Source organism: Meles meles, chromosome 11, assembly GCF_922984935.1.
Source record: "Meles meles chromosome 11, mMelMel3.1 paternal haplotype, whole genome shotgun sequence".
In the NCBI taxonomy this organism is placed as follows: domain Eukaryota; kingdom Metazoa; phylum Chordata; class Mammalia; order Carnivora; family Mustelidae; genus Meles; species Meles meles.
Window position 1 is genome coordinate 17,248,146 of NC_060076.1, and position 12,936 is coordinate 17,261,081.

Below are 12,936 nucleotides of genomic sequence, written 5' to 3' on the forward strand. Positions count from 1 at the left end.
AACTAGGCAGAGAGGCAGCCAGAGAGAGAGGAGGAAGCAGGCTCCCTGCTGAGCAGAGAGCCCAATGTGGGGCTCGATCCCAGAATCCTGAGAACATGACCTGAACCCATGGCAGAGGCTTAACCCAACTGAGCCACCCAGGCGCCCCTATTATTAATCTCTTACTCTGTCTAATTTATAAATTAAATTTTATGATAGGTAGGTATGCATAGGAAAAAAACATATGTAGCATTTGGCATTACCTGTGGTTTTGTGCATTCATAGTAGGTCTTGGAATGCTTCCCCTGTGCATAATAGGTTACTAATATATTAGCAAATCAGAGCTACAGGACCTTTGAGTTTCCGGGACAACTATCCACCACGTTCATTCAAGAGGCATTGATCTTAGATGAAAAAGAAATCCAACACTGAGATTGGGTTTGATGCATATATTCCCAATGAAGTCATGAAGAAAGTTAAAAAAAAAGAAAGAAAGTAAAGAAAAAAAATTCTAAATTAAAAGCAAATAGTTGCCTTCAATCTTTAGGAATTCTTTAAAAAAGTTAAATAACCTAGAATAAAACAAGAGGCATTCATGACTTTGTTCCTTTCTTCTCCTGCCCAGCCTGGTACCAAATTGTTACATCCCAGGGGAGAAAAATAATTTTTTGAAATTGCAACACTTCAAACCTCTTTCGTCCAGATTCAAACATCCCTAACTCAACTTTGAAGCGAGACCGTGGTGATACATAAAGGCATGTGGAATTTGGTGGCAATCTGTTTTAGCCAGACTTTGATCACAATTTGAAGTGGGGAAGACAGAAAACAGTGGAAACAGAATTGCCTGGAGGAAATCAAGGAAACCTCCATTTGGGGAGAGGAAACAAACCTTTGATACAGCTTTGCTGGGAAGTAATTCTCTAAATACCAGTGACCTGTCCATCTCCATGCTCCTTTTTAAGGGATATTTGGTGATGAGTCCTTCCATGTTCTTCTCTGACATGGACCTTTCAAACTTACTACCTACCATTTGACACCCCCCCAGTGAGGGAGAATTATTAGCCTTGAGACACTCACCTCCATGGGATCTATTCTCAATTGTCAGCATGGAATCCCGGGACAAACTCTGCACATTTGGGTCACCACACTTGGGCTCTGGCCCAGTCCCAGCACCTTACAGCTCTGTTTCCCTGGGGAAGCCAGTCCATCTCCAACCTTTACCTCACTCCCAGCTGCTAGTATCTATTTCACTAGACCCAGTGGATCTTAGGCACATCCCTTTCCTTTATTGATCCTCAGTTTATCTCTAACTAGACCATCCACTCTCAGTGAGGACAAGAATACCTCCAAAGATTTGAAAATTGATCTGGGGGTGAGGGAACCTCCTTTTGCTCTTTTATTTTTTTAATGTACAGCAAAAACACAGTACATACACATATACACAACATATCTGTGGTATTAAAACTTCACAGATTGGGGATGGTTGAGGAATAGATTGTCTAAAAAGACTCCTTCACAGATGATAATTGGAAAAAAAATGTTGAGATCCTCTGGAATAAAGGAACTCAAAGTTTTCCAACCTTCTTTAAAATTAAATATATACTTAGCTTCATAAAATTATGATTTATTGTGCGATTGTTCTAAGAAAGTTCTAATTTTAACCAAGTTTCTATCTTCTTCTGTGCTTTAAAAATATAGTATTTGGACAAAAAGAAAGAGGCCGACCCTCTTTAAAACAGCCAGTGGAACTTCTTCTCCGTGTTTTCTTCTCTTTGTCATTTGCATCTCATTCACATGTTTCAGCGGGATTGCATATTCATCATAATCTGGCTGCCACTCCCTTGTCCATCCAGTGATGTTCAAGTGTTTGGAACCAGGTCAGGTCGCAGTCTGGGCATCTGTGGAATAGATGGAAATAGCTTAGCTCAGACTAGGGTTTTTATCCCGGGGTTCATGATCTTTGGGGGAGGCGGGGGTGGGGAATCCATGGACAGAACTGTGTTTCAACTATCGGTTCCCTTTGTAATACCATGCATTTGAAAACTCTATTCTGAAAAGTGATCCATATGGATCCATGACAAAAATGAAGGTTAATAAACAGAGCAAATGCTGGGATTAAGAAGTCATTGTTGTCAAATAAGACAGAGAGTATGTTAGTTCGCTAGGGCTGCTGTAGCAAAGTACCATGACTGTGTGGTTAAACAAGAGAAATCTATTTCCTCCCAGTTCTCGAGGCTGGAAGTCTGAGATCAAGGTGTTGGCAAGGTTGGTTTCTTCTGAGGACCTCTATTCTTTCTTTGTATGTGGTCGTCTTCTCCCTGGGTCTTCACATGGTCTTCCTTCTGTGTGTGTATCCTGATCTCCTCTTCTTATAAGGACACCAGTCTTATTGGATTAGGGCCTGAACCTAACAGCCCCATTTAACCCTAATTACCTCTTTAAAGGACCTGCCTCCAAAGACAGTCCTACCCAGAGGTACTGGGCATTAGGACTCCCAACATACAAATTTTGGGGAGGGTGCTGATCAGGCAAGGACAGGTAGATAGTACAGAGGAATAAGTTGAAGTTGATCTAAGGAAAGGGGGAAGAAAATGGCAGAAGGGATCGGAGCTTTAAGATCAGGAGATGACAATGTAGGGAAAAATGACTGATGACTCTATCAGGAAATACGTGTAAGAGAACCTTCCCCCCACACCCACCCCATGACTCTACATCGCTGCTGTTCTCAGGGAGTGAGAGCTCCCAGTCCTCTGGGTTGTCTCTGCCCTTGCTCACAAACCCTCAAACGGCTCTTTCCAACCTCATGTTTTTGGAGTTTGGTCACTTGCTCCTTAAATGGCTTTTAGTCAACGGCAGGTGTTAGGATGTATTCAAAACTCTGGACAGGGGAGAGAGGTGGGAGTGGGTGCACTCTTCATGGGTCTGTTGAGCTTAAGTTGGGTGAGTTCCTTCATTCTACTTTGTCTTGGTTTTGTTTTCTATCCTGTGACCCTGAGAAGACCTTTCTCCCAGGTCCAAGCCCCTGACAGATGGGATCATCATGGGGAAACATGATGTAACATTAGGAAATAAACCTTTAATTATTTATCACATGTTCCCAAAGAATGGGGGAAGGGAAGAGCTGAATTCATTTGGCTAAAAAATTCCCTGATCATCATTTGTGATGACCATCTTTCCACCATACAACTTTTGATTCTTCTGCTTCTCATTCACCACTGTGACCAGAGCCTTCTTTTGAAATCTTCCATCCATGGTTCTCAGAGGTCTGTCTCATGTTTTGAGGTATAATGAAAGGGATTTGCAGCTGCCGTCTGGCTCGCCAGGCAATTTTGTCTGGTGATACCTCCTTCCGTGGTATTTTTAGTTCTCATCTGTAGCTTTCTGTTTCTTTAGGGGCCGATATGCCTCTGGCTTTTCAGAAAACACTATGGAGTGGCCTGAGCTCTGCAGCTCACCTCTGATCTATGCTGCACAATTACAGAAGCAGGCTTATAATCAATGTAATTGAAGATCAGAGTTAATGAGGACCTCCGTGCCCAGGCAGTCCCCTGAGCAATGCTGAGCTTCTGATGCTAGATAAGGAAACGATTGGGCTGAACTGAAAATCCATTTGGCTAATTAGATGATGTATATTCCCACAAGCCAGTGGAAGAAGAAGAAAAAAAAAAAATATATATATATATATATAGAAAAATAAGGAAACATGACATTTTGAAGTTGAGATTTTGGCAAAGATTCATTTCAGAGTCACTGCTCTCTGGGAAGATTGATTTGAGCACAAAGAGGAATCTCAGAGCACCCAGAAAATAGGGGTGCTTTCGATCCAAAACCAAGAAAATAAAACAGGGTCCATTGGAAAACTAGAGATATATGAGACACATGGAATAATGCATTTATATTCCTTTCCTGTGTTTTTATTATCAAAGTAATGCTAGAGCTTACCCATAGAGTGCCGCTTGCCACTCTTTGGCCTTACTGTGCTTGTGCTCACTCTCTGTCTCTCCCTCTCCCCTGCTCCATTCTTTGCATGGACACACTCTCCAGTCATCTTCTGAACCTCCACCGAACCCTAAGCACTATGGTGATTTCAGAGTTAGATAAGACGTAGTCTGCTTTCAAGTAATGTACAATCTAGATGGGAGAACAAGAAAGGGGAAATTAAAAAAGCAATTCATGACTTGCTTTATATTTGTTAAATCTGATCTCTCTTCCTGGACGGTGGGCACTCAGGGGACAGACACCATATTTTGCTCATCCAGAGGCTGAGACAGGAGCCAGCACATCGTATGCCATTTTATTTGTTAAACGCATAGATCTATGGATGAATGACTAAATTTATGACATGGCACATTTAGCTGGTAATTGTGTGCAACACCTTGTAAGTATGAGAGAGACGAAGAGGAGCACAAGCCAAGTCTGAAGTTGAGCCTTAAGGGGCAAATGCCAACTCAACTTTTGCCAGGTGTATTGTTCTCCTTCGTCTCCTTCCAGAGCTAGCTTAAAAGCCAACTACTCTTCAGCGATTCCTCTCTGACACAATTTTTTCTTCTGCTTTGACTCAGAGATGCCCATCCTTGCCATGTGGTGCTCCCAACACTCTAGGTTGTATTGCATCTATCTGTGCACACATTTGATCTCCCTTGTTAGTCTGTAATTTTCTTGATGGATTCAGTCCATTAATTATTCTCCATGCCTGTTTCTTATACAAGGAGGAGCTTAATAAATGTCAGTTAGATGAACGTGTGGATTAAGTCGTGGCAATTACGTTTCATGAAGTTGCTTCCTCTCCCTATCTGATCTGGCATCTCCCTGCCACATGTCCTTGCTCCTTCACACTGAGTCCTTCTAGCATCTGTACTTTGGTAATCCACACTGCAAGCCCATGGACTGAATGAGAGCTCAGGGGCTCTGATTGTCAATTCAAGTTTTGGTTTGGGACTAGGGAGACACTGAAAGGCTATCTTGTATTCTGGCTCTTGCAGGATAAAAACAAAAAGTCAAAGCAAAGAAAAAGAAAACTTTGGGTTCAGTGTGAAGGCATTCCTGCCTCACAATCCCATGAAGTTAGTTGGATCCCTTCTAGTCAAGCATGGAACTCTGATTTCATTAAAACCATTTATGGAAACTAATGAGAATGAAAACACGTCAGTCCAAAACCTATGGGATCATTAATTCATTCAACAGACATTCTCTAAACTCCTAATGTGTGCTGGGCATTTTACTCAGGGCTGGATTGATAAGGGCTAATGAATGAGTCATGACCTCTTCCCTGTAGGAAAGCACTATCTATCAGAGAAAGCAAAAGACCCCACACTAAAGATACACCCTAATGGGGGATGCACAGACTATCAGAAAAGAAACAAAACCACCAGTGAGGGCAGCTCTGCCTCATACCCAACCAGAGCCCCAACTCTCAAGACAGCCTGGAATAATGGACAGGTCCCATCTTTGGATGGTGAAAAATCTAGAGTCAGTTTCTACTTTAGCCACTTACTAGTTGTAAATTTGGTTAATTCAGTTTCTCTCTGGACTTCATGTTGTCCTTTTATAAAATGGGGGAGACACCTACCCCATAATGCTGTTATAAGAACTAAGAGAACAGGATTTGTAACACATTCATCCCAGGGTCTGGAATAGAGAGGGCGTTCAAGGGATGGTAACTCCCTTCTGCCATTAAACCAACAGTTAGCTTGGTAGAATACCTTTTAAAAGCAGTTGATGATAACCTACTTTTGAGTCACTCCCTTTAAAAAAAAATTATTTTACGTGTTTCTTTGAGAGGGGCATGCACAGAAGCAGGGGGAGGGACTAAGGGAGGGGGGCAGAGAAAATCTTAACCATGCTCTATGCCCAGCATGGAGCCCAACTCAGGGCTCAAACTCATGACTCTGAGATCATGACCTGAGCTGAAATCAAGAGCTAGATACCTAACTGACTGAGCCATCCAGGTGCCCTGAGTCATTCCCTATCACAGAGACTCTTTTCTAATGTTTAAGAGAGCTCTCTTAACCAGTATTGAATTCAGAGCTCTGTAAGTTTGTAAGAAATCCAAATAATAACTAAAATAGCTCCTGTGAGTTGAGATTTCACAATGTGCTGGTGAACGTCACATACTATAGTGGATGTCGTTGTTCTGGGTCCAAATCTCTCATTAGAAAATAGACACTGTTCCTCCAGCTTCCAGGAATGTTGGTGGTCGACCACTGGCTCTGCATCTTTCTGGGAGAAATGTCCTTCATTGAAAAGGACCACTTCACCTAAGCACATGTCCCCTCCCCAAGGCTAGCCCATAGCCTATGACTGGTTAATGTGGGGGTACAAAGGCGTGACATATTGTTTTGATTCAGGACAACTCTGAAGGACCATCCCATCTCCAAAACTTCCCCTGGGGTCAGCTAAGGGCTTTGCTCCAACTGCATGGCGATTCGACTTCTCCTTCTGCTCAGTTCCTCTTTGTTCCTTACTAGGGAACCCCCAGCAAACCTCCCACATGCCAATCTCTGCCTTTGAGTGTCATTTCTGGTAAACGTGACTTAAGAGACGTACATTGTCTCATTTAATCTTTATATCAGCCCTACGAAGGAAAAGTCCGTAACCACGTTTTTCATGGGAGATGACTGAGGAATTGCCCAGGTTTACAGAGCTTGTGAGTAGCAGAGGGAAGATCTGAACACATGTCTTGCAGACTCTCTTCTCTGCATCACTGCACTGCATAGCTTTCCTGAAGTAGTGGGATTAGCCAAACTCAGCCCTGGGACACAATTCAATATCCATCCCTCAGTCTTTAGTGAGAATAAATACAAGAATTATCCATTTAAACAGCATGACTGTGCTTTTTAAAAGAAAAATCTGTGGTTGATACTGATGTGCGGTGCCTTGCACAGGGACCCATGTGACATGTTTCTGAGCGGGCTTAGTTCCAGAGGGGAAAATATGGCTTTGCAGATAGATTTGCATATCTTCCCTTGCCAGAAATTTGAAATATGGAATCCAGCAGACTTCTTCTTTTTTCCTTTTTATTTGCTTTAGTTGCCAAAGATTTTAAGGCCAACTTCAAATGTGGTCATTTCCTCATCTCTGAGCTTGATGCTATCAATGCCTTATGCTTTTCACATAGAATCCTCTTTCCTCCTCACCAAAAGTCATATCGTCCACTGTGCTTCTACTGGGGAACTCTTTCTATAAAATTATAGAAATCACATCATCTGTGTGATTTAGGGAAGGTAATGTTGCCTGCCATGCCCTTACCCTTTCTGGAATCTGAGGTCCTCAGGGCATTCAGGTAGGGTCTGACATGATCCTACCGCCCTGACCATTGCCCATTGCACCACAGCTAGTCACCAAGGCCAACAGGAACCCAACCATTGTGGTCAGCCAGCAAGGTCTCTTGTGACCTGACAGAGAGGTTGCTGTCAAACCCATATGATGCTCTGTAGCTGAGTTCCTCTTAAACTGAATATAAGGAAAGGTTTCATTGGATGATGGTGAGGTAAAGAGAAGCAAATGCAGAGAGAAGCTGAGTCATGTTATTTGTGAAACATTTTTTTTAAAGATTTTATTTATTTATTTGACAGAGAGAGAGAGATCACAAGTAGGCAGAGAGGCAGGCAGAGGAAGAGGGGATGATGCAGGCTCCCTGCCAAGCAGAGAGCCTGTTGCAGGGCTCCATCCCAGGACCCTGAGACCATGACCTGAGCCGAAGGCAGAGGCTTAACCCACTGAGCCACCCAGGTGCCCCTTTGTGAAACAATTTAAGGTCTCCTGCTGGTGAGGTCTGTAGATCAGCCATAAATCTAGAACTACTCTCCAAGACTGGCATTGTGGAGCTTGGTCCTGACTGAACTTTTTGTTTTTTCATTCCCCCTGTGAAATTTGACTTTTAATATATTTTATGTACATTTTCTCTGTTTTTTTTCATTTATTAAGTTTTTAAAACTTTAATTTCAGTATAGTTAACATGTGCTGTTATATTAGTTTCGGGTGTACGGTATGGTGACTCAACAATTCTGTACATTTCTCGGTACTCATCATAAGTGTATTTCTAATCCCCTTCGCCTGTTTCACCCATCCCCCCACCACTTCCTTTCTGTTGTCCATCAGTTTGTTCTCTGTAGTTAAGAGTCTGTTTCTTGGTTTCTCTCTCTTTCTCCTTTCTCTCTCTCAATCTCCTTGATTGTTTGCTTTCTTTCTTAAATTTTACATATGAGTGAAATCATATGGTATTTGTCTCTAACTTACTTCACTTAACTTAATACCATCTATATTGTTGCAAATGGCAAGATTTCATTTTTTTTAATGGATGAGTAATATCCCACTGTATGTATGTGTGTGTATGTATATATACATGTACATACATATACATATACATACATACACACACACCACATCTTCTTAATCCATTCATCCATTGATGGAGACTCAGGCTGCTTCCATAGTTTGGCTATTGTAAATTATGTTGGAATAAATATTAGGTGCACATATCCCTTTACATTAGGGTTCTTATATTCTTTGGGTAAATACCCAATAGTGAGATTGTTGAATCACAAGGTAATTCTAATTTTACCTTTTTGAGGAACCTCTACTCTGCTTTCCAGAGTGGCTGCACCAGTTTGCATTCCCACCAAGAGTGTAAGAGGGGTAACTTTTCTCCATATCCTTGCCAACACTTGTTGTTTCTTGTGTTTTTGACTCTAGCCATTCTGACAGGTGTGAGGTGGTATCTCACTGTGGTTTTGATTTGCATTTCTCTGATGATGAGTGATGTCGAGCATCTTTTCATGTGCCTGTTGGCCATCTGTATGTCTTCTTTGGAAAAATGTTCTTGTCTTCTGCCTAATTTTTAATTGGATTATTCATTTTTGGGGTATTGAGTTAAGTAAATTTTTTATATATTTTAGATACTAACCCTTTATCAGTTATGTCATTTGCCAATATCTTCTCCCACTCAGTAGGTTGCTTTTTAGTTTTGTTGATTATTTCCTTTGTTGTGAAGAAGCTTTTTATTTTGATATAGTCCCAATAGTTTATTTTTGCTTTTTTCTGCTAGAAAGTTATAGCCAATATCAGAGAAATTAGTACCTGTGCTCTCTTCTAGGATTTTTGTGGTTTCAGGTCTCATATTTAAGTCTTCAACCCAACTTGAGTTTAATTTTGTGTGTGGTGTAAGAAAGTGGTCCAGTTTCATTCTTTGCATGTAGATGCCCAGTTTTCCCAACACCATTTAAAGAGACTCGTTTTCTCCATTTTATGTTCTTTCCTCCAGCATTGAAGATTAATTGATATATACTTGTGGCTTTATTTCTGGGTTTTCTATTCTGTTCTGTTGATCCATCTGTCTATTTTTATGCCAATACCATACTGTTTTGATTACTATAGCTTTTTAGTATAACTTGAAGTCTGGAATTGTGATGCCTCCAGTTTTGTATTTCTTTTTGAAGATTGCTTTGGCCACTCACAGTCTTTTGTAGTCCCATACAAATTTTAGGATTGTTTGTTCTAGTAGTGTGAAAAATGCAGTTGGTGTTTTGATAGGGATTACATTAAATCTGTATATTGCTTTGGGTAGTATAGACATTTTTTTTTTAAGATTTTATTTATTTATTTGACAGAGAGAGATCACAAATAGACAGAGAGGTAGGCAGAGAGAGAGAGAGAGAGAGAGAGAGAGAGATGCAGGCTCTCTGCTGAGCAGAGAGCCCGATGCGGGACTCGATCCCAGGACCCTGAGATTACGACTTGAGCTGAAGGCAGCAGCTTAACCCACTGAGCCACCCAGGCGCCCCAAGCTTTGGGTAGTATAGACATTTTAGCAACATTTGTTCTTCCAACACATGCACATGGAGAATCTTTCCATTTCTTTGTATCTTCTTGAATTTCTTTCATCAGTGTTTTATAGTTTTCAGAGTACAGGTCTTTTTAAAAAATTATTTATTATTTCTTTTCAGTGTTCCAGAATTGATTGTTTATGCACCACACCCAGTGTTCCATGTAATATGTGCCCTCCATAATACCCACCACCAGGCTCACCCAACCCCCCACTCCCTCCCCTCCAAAACCCTCAGTTTGTTTCTCAGAGTCCACAGTCTCTCATGGTTCATCTCCCCCTCCAATTTGCCCAAACTCCCTTCTCCTCTCTATCTCCCCATGTCCTCCATGTTATTCCTTATGATCCACAGGTAAGTGAAACCATATGATAATTGGCTCTCTCTGCTTGACTTATTTCACTCAGCATACTTTTTACTGGTCCCGTCCATGAATACCCAAGTTGGGTATTCATCCTTTCTGATGGAGGCATAATACTACATTGTATATATGGACCATATCTTCTTTACCCATTCATCCAGTGAAGGGCATCTTGGTTCTTTCCACAGTTTGGCAACTGTGGCCATTGCTGCTATGAACATAGGGGTACAGATGGCCATTCTTTTCACTACATCTGTATCTTTGGGGTAAATACCCAGCAGTGCAAGCAGGGTCATAAGGAAGCTCTATTTTTAATTTCTTAAGGAATCTCCACACTGTTCTCCAAAGTGGCTGCGCCAACTTGCATTCCCACCAACAGTGTAAGAGGGTTCCCCTTTCTCCACATCCTCTCCAACACACATTGTTTCCTGTCTTGCTAATTTTGGCCATTCTAACTGGTGTAAGGTGGTATCTCAGTGTGGTTTGATTTGAATATCCCTGATGGCTAATAATGATGAACATTTTTTTATGTGTCTATTAGCCATTTGTATGTCTTCTTTGGAGAAGTGTCTGTTCAGGTCTTCTGCCCATTTTTTGACATGATTATCTGTTTTGTGTGTGTTGAGTTTGAGGAGTTCTTTATAGATCTTGGATATTAGCCCTTTGTACTGTCATTTTCAAGTATCTTCTCCCATTCTGTGGGTTGCCTCTTTGCTTTGTTGACTGTTTTCTTTGTGTGCAGAAGCTTTTGATCTTGATGAAGTCCCAAAAGTTCATTTTCGCTTTTGTTTCCTTTGCCTTTGGAGACATATCTTGAAAGAAGTTGCTGTGGCCAATGTCGAAGAGGTTACTGCCTATGTTCTCCTCTAGGATTCTGATTTTAAGCTTTATGACAAAACTGTGATCACCAAGACAGCATGATACTGACACAAAAGCAGACACATAGACCAGTGGAACAGAATAGAGAGCCCAGATATGGACCCTCAAGTATATGGTCAAATAATCTTTGATAGAGTATAGGTCTTTCACTTCTTTTTGGTTAAGTTTATTTCTGGTATTTTATAGGTTTTGGTGCAATTGTAAATGGAATTGTTTTCTTAATTTCCCTTTCTGCTGCTTCATTATTAGTGTGTAGAAATGGAACATATTTCTGTATATTGATTTTGTATCTTGTGACTTTACTGAATTCATTTATCAGTTCTGGTAGTTTTTTGGTGGCATCTTTCGGATTTTCTATGTAGAGCATCATGTCATCTGTAAATAGCAAGTCTTACTTCTTCTTTATCAGTTTGGATGCCTTTTATTCCTTTTGTTGTCTAACAGTTGTGGGCTACCATTGTGTATTACTGCATACACACACTCACCATTCATACCCAGTATGCAACCACCCTGCACAGGCTTCTGTTCCTTGCCCTCAAAAAGTGTGTGTCTGTGTGTGTAATGTAATCCATATATGTATGCATGTGTGTGTTCATGTATGTATATATGTGTGTATAGATGTGTATGTATGTGTGTACATATATGTGTATGTTCAGGGGAATATTTTAGAGTGTAGATTGCAAGGTGTAGGGTCTTTGTTTGACTTACACAAGTTCTTTTTTTTTTAATATCTCTTTATTTTTTTAAGAGACAGGGTGTGTGAGCAAGCAGGGGAAGGGATAGAGGGAGGAGTAGAGAGAGAGAATCCTGAAGCGGATTCCCTGCTGAGTCGGAAGCCTGACACAGGGCTCAATCCCAGAACCCTGAGATCACGACCTGAGCTGAAATCAAGAGTTAGCTGCTTAACCGACTGAGCCACCCAGACACCCCTGACGTACACAAATTTAAGAACAAGTTTAAGTCATTATTTCAAATTGCTTGATTACAATCAAAGTCTGAATTTGCAGCCTCTCTTAAAGAAACCTGATGTTCTTGTACCACGGGCTTTTAGATCCGTTTGACAAGAGCTGGCTGGAGCCGGCCCACAGCCATTCCCAGTCTGAGAGAACCTGCAGGGCCAGGTCACCCCAACTCCATCATTCCCCAGCATTAAGGCATTTTCTATGGCAAAAGCGCAGCTTTTTTTTTCTTAGAGGTGCTATGAATTTCTTTGACTTTCTCTCTAATAGAATAAAAAACAAAATCTAGGCCAGAAGGCCAAGAAGCTGCTCAGCTATTCTCTCCCATTAATAATCACACACTCGGCCCCTGTGGGCATTAATGACCCCTGTTAGGGATGTTGGGGGGGGGGTAGTATGCCTGGGTGACGGGGATATTAGCACATTATTTTTTCTTTTAAATTTTAATGTTTAGGGGCACCTGGGTGGCTCAGTTGTTAAGCATCTGCCTTTGGCTCAGGTTGTGATCCCAGGGTCCTGGGATGGAGCCCCACATCAGCTCCCTGCTCAGCGGGAAGCCTGCTCCTCCTTCTGCCACTCTCCCTGCTTGTGTTCCTGCTCTCTCACTGTCTCTCCCTCTCTTTCAAATAAATAAGTAAAATCTTTTTAAGAAATTTCTTTTGGGGCGCCTGGGTGGCTCAGTCATTAGACGTCTGCCCTTGGCTCAGGTCATGATCCCAGGGTCCTGGGATGGAGCCCCACTCTGGGCTTCTTGCTCAGCAGGAAGCCTGCTCTCCCGCTCCCACTCCCCCTGCTTATGTTCCTGCTTTTGCTGTCATTCTGTCAAATAAATTAAAAAAAATCTTAAAAAAAATTTTTTTTAATGTTTAAGCATTCTTTACTAAAACAAGTCAGGCCTTGGCTAAGCATAACATTTGATCTATATTAATTTATTCCA

General features: G+C 41.4%; 1 protein-coding gene across 3 annotated transcripts in view; it reads left to right on the forward strand.

Annotated features, from left to right (window-relative positions):
• Nucleotides 1–12,936, forward strand: part of ASTN2 (astrotactin 2) — an 875,241-nt gene that overhangs the window by 377,838 nt on the left and 484,467 nt on the right. The gene's annotated exons all lie outside the window — the stretch shown is intronic.